Below are 4,714 nucleotides of genomic sequence, written 5' to 3'. Positions count from 1 at the left end.
ATCTGTGTATCGGACGCGTCGCGGGATAAGGGGTTGTCACTGGTAGTCGCCCCAAGCGCGTTCGATGCTTGGACCATTCCGAGGCGGCCCTGAAGCCTCTTCCGTCTAGCCGTTGGGTCCTTCTCGCCGCATCCCTCGCCTCGCACCCCGATTGCTATGCGGTGAGGCTCCTCGGCCGCCTTGGAACTATCTGTGTATCGGACGCGTCGCGGGATAAGGGGTTGTCACTGGTAGTCGCCCCAAGCGCGTCCGATGCTTGGACCATTCCGAGGCGGACCCGAAGCCTCTTCCGTCTAGCCGTTGGGTCCTTCTCGCCGCATCCCTCGCCTCGCACCCCGATTGCTATGCGGTGAGGCTCCTCGGCCGCCTCGGAACTATCTGTGTATCGGACGCGTCGCGGGATAAGGGGTTGTCACTGGTAGTCGCCCCAAGCGCGTCCGATGCTTGGACCATTCCGAGGCGGACCCGAAGCCTCTTCCGTCTAGCCGTTGGGTCCTTCTCGCCGCATCCCTCGCCTCGCACCCCGATTGCTATGCGGTGAGGCTCCTCGGCCGCCTTGGAACTATCTGTGTATCGGACGCGTCGCGGGATAAGGGGTTGTCACTGGTAGTCGCCCCAAGCGCGTCCGATGCTTGGACCATTCCGAGGCGGACCCGAAGCCTCTTCCGTCTAGCCGTTGGGTCCTTCTCGCCGCATCCCTCGCCTCGCACCCCGATTGCTATGCGGTGAGGCTCCTCGGCCGCCTTGGAACTATCTGTGTATCGGACGCGTCGCGGGATAAGGGGTTGTCACTGGTAGTCGCCCCAAGCGCGTCCGATGCTTGGACCATTCCGAGGCGGACCCGAAGCCTCTTCCGTCTAGCCGTTGGGTCCTTCTCGCCGCATCCCTCGCCTCGCACCCCGATTGCTATGCGGTGAGGCTCCTCGGCCGCCTTGGAACTATCTGTGTATCGGACGCGTCGCGGGATAAGGGGTTGTCACTGGTAGTCGCCCCAAGCGCGTCCGATGCTTGGACCATTCCGAGGCGGCCCCGAAGCCTCTTCCGTGTAGCCGTTGGGTCCTTCTCGCCGCATCCCTCGCCTCGCACCCCGATTGCTATGCGGTGAGGCTCCTCGGCCGCCTTGGAACTATCTGTGTATCGGACGCGTCGCGGGATAAGGGGTTGTCACTGGTAGTCGCCCCAAGCGCGTCCGATGCTTGGACCATTCCGAGGCGGCCCCGAAGCCTCTTCCGTGTAGCCGTTGGGTCCTTCTCGCCGCATCCCTCGCCTCGCACCCCGATTGCTATGCGGTGAGGCTCCTCGGCCGCCTTGGAACTATCTGTGTATCGGACGCGTCGCGGGATAAGGGGTTGTCACTGGTAGTCGCCCCAAGCGCGTCCGATGCTTGGACCATTCCGAGGCGGACCTGAAGCCTCTTCCCTCTAGCCGTTGGGGCTTTCTCGCCGCATCCCTCGCCTCGCACCCCGATTGCTATGCTGTGAGGCTCCTCGGCCGCCTTGGAACTATCTGTGTATCGGACGCATCGCGGGAGAAGGGGTTGGCAGTGGTAGTCGCCCCAAGCGCATCCGATGCTTGGACCATTCCGAGGCGGCCCTGCAGCCTCTTCCGTCTAGCCGTTGGGGCCATCTCGCCGCATCCCCCACCTCGCACCACGATTGCTATGCGGTGAGGCTCCTTGGCCGCCTCGGAACTATCTGTGTATCGGACGCATCGCGGGATAAGGGGTTGTCACTGGTAGTCGCCCCAAGCGCGTCCGATGCTTGGACTATTCCGAGGCGGCCCTGCAGCCTCTTCCGTCTAGCCGTTGGGGCCATCTCGCTGCATCCCCCACCTCCTCGGCCGCCTCGGAACTATCTGTGTATCGGACGCATCGCGGGATAAGGGGTTGGCAGTGGTAGTCGCCCCAAGCGCGTCCGATGCTTGGACTATTCCGAGGCAGCCCTGCAGCCTCTTCCGTCTAGCCTTTGGGGCCATCTCGCCGCATCCCTCGCCTCGCACCCCGATTGCTATGCGGTGAGGCTCCTCGGCCGCCTGGGAACTATCTTCGTATCGGACGCATCGCGGGATAAGGGGTTGTCACTGGTAGTCGCCCCAAGCGCGTCCGATGCTTGGACTATTCCGAGGCGGCCCTGTGGCCTCTTCCGTCTAGCCGTTGGGGCCATCTCGCCGCATCCCCCACCTCGCACCCCGATTGCTATGCGGTGAGGCTCTTCGGCCGCCTTGGAACTATCTTCGTATCGGACGCATCGCGGGATAAGGGGTTGTCACTGGTAGTGGCCCCAAGCGCGTCCGATGCTTGGACTATTCCGAGGCGGCCCTGCAGCCTCTTCCGTCTAGCCGTTGGGGCCATCTCGCCGCATCCCCCACCTCGCACCCCGATTGCTATGCGGTGAGGCTCCTCGGCCGCCTTGGAACTATCTTCGTATCGGACGCATCGCGGGATAAGGGGTTGTCACTGGTAGTCGCCCCAAGCGCGTCCGATGCTTGGACTATTCCGACGCGGCCCTGTGGCCTCTTCCGTCTAGCCGTTGGGGCCATCTCGCCGCATCCCCCACCTCGCACCCCGATTGCTATGCGGTGAGGCTCCTCGGCCGCCTTGGAACCATCTTCGTATCGGACGCATCGCGGGATAGGGGGCTGTCACTGGTAGTCGCCCCAAGCGTGTCCGATGCTTGGACCATTCCTAGGCGGCCCTGAAGCCTCTTCCGTCTAGCCGTTGGGGCCTTCCCGCCCCATCCCTCGCCTCGCACCCCCGATTGCTATGCGGTGAGGCTCCTCGGCCGCCTTGGAACCATCTGTGTATCGGACGCATCGCGGGATAAGGGGTTGGCACTGGCAGTCGCCCCAAGCGCGTCCGATGCTTGGACCATTCCGAGGTGGCCCTGAAGCCTCTTCCGTCTAGCCGTTGGGGCCTTCCCGCCCCATCCCTCGCCTCGCACCCCGATTGATATGCGGTGAGGCTCCTCGGCCGCCTTGGAACTATCTGTGTATCGGACGCATCGCGGGATAAGGGGTTGGCACTGGTAGTCGTCCCAATCGCATCCGATGCTTGGACCATTCCGAGGCGGCCCTGCAGCCTCTTCCGTTTAGCCGTCGGGGCCTTCCCGCCGCATCCCTCGCCTCGCATCCCGATTCCTATGCGGTGAGTCTTCTCGGCCGCCGCGGAACTATACCTGTTATTGCTACTGCATCCTTCGGCTGGTAACCTCCTCTGCCGCCTTGGAACGTTCTCTTTGTCGGACGCGTCACGGGATAAGGGGTTGGCACTGGTAGTCGCCCCAAGCGCGCCCGATGCATAGACCGCTCCGAGTCGACCTTGCTTTCAGCCTCTCACATGCATAGACCTCTCTGAGTCGACCCTGCAGCCTCTCACGTTTAGCCTTTGGAATCTCGCCTCACAACATGATTGCTATCCTTGATGCATCCCTTGCCTCGAGCCCTGATTGCTTTCTTGGCTGCATCCCTCCTCTCCTCACAGCCCGGTTGTCATCACTGCTTCATCCGTCGCTTCATGCATTCTGGCTGCTGGGCCCTTCCCACCGCACACCTCGATTGCTATCTCTTCTGCATCACACACCCCGATTGCTATCTCTGCTACATCCCTCGGCTCTCACTTCTGCATCCTTCGCCTCACACCTCGATTGCTATCAATGCTGCATCCGTAACCTCACACCCCGATTGCTATGCGGGGAGGCTCCTTGGCCGCCTTGGAAATTTCTGTGTGTCGGACGCACCGCGGGATAAGGGGTTGGCACTGGTAGTCGCCCCAAGTGCGCCCGATTCTTAGACCGCTTCGAGGTGACCTCGTAGCCTCTTTCGTCCAGGCTTCCTGCCTTCAACGCCCTTTTTACACCTCGATTGCTATGCGCGGGCTCGTTGGCGTCTATCACCTCTCTGCGAAGAGTGGCACGATGATTGTTGGGGTAAATCGTAGCAGTCCGATCTCTGGCCTTGGGCCATTGTGAGGGCTGATCGATTTCCTGTGCGCATCTCGTGTTCGCCCAGTAACAGACTCGACGACTTGTAATCGGTCTTGTTCCCGATTGTTCCTGGAGGTAGTCTTCGGAACTCTTGGATTTGACCTGTCACTCGAACTGTCCTCTTCCGAGGATGCTTGTGTGTGTGTGCTTGTGCCATTTCCTTGGCGGTATTAACGAGATATTAAAGAGCGGAGTGAGCGCCTCGCCCAGCTATGTTTGGGGCTCTCACTCCCTTACCCGGTGTGCGACCGCTTTGCACGTAGGTTGCGGAGCATCGCGACTCTTTCGATGTTTGGCGGTTGTCTTCCGGTGATGCGTTGGTCCCGAAGTGCACGTTACTAGCATTTCTGCCATTGTTCTCGATCTTTGGCACGTTCCTTCGTTGCAATTGGATATATATCTCCGTTTATACGCGCAGGCTTCTCCCGCCTATTCAGCGCTGTCCCACTCTCAGCACTCTCGTGGTCTCCTTGGCTTCTCTCTCCCGTGAGCGAGCTCTCTTCTCGAGTCTTTTCCATGTCCCATGGAGGTTGCCTTGCGAAATTCGGGCACACAAACGTGACCGGATAAGAGCGGAATTGCCTATGAGGAGAAGCTCACCTTAGGGAGCAGCAATGCCGAGTGTTTCGACAGAGGGTAGAGGGGGCGTTGTTTGGGCGGTTGCACAAAAGAGTGCTACGTTTGCACTGAAGGTTGCTTCTTCGTCTCCGACGAACTCTTCGAGGCAAAAAAGC

Source organism: Cryptomeria japonica, unplaced genomic scaffold (assembly GCF_030272615.1).
Source record: "Cryptomeria japonica unplaced genomic scaffold, Sugi_1.0 HiC_scaffold_141, whole genome shotgun sequence".
NCBI lineage: Eukaryota > Viridiplantae > Streptophyta > Pinopsida > Cupressales > Cupressaceae > Cryptomeria > Cryptomeria japonica.
This window is presented reverse-complemented; position numbering follows the sequence as displayed.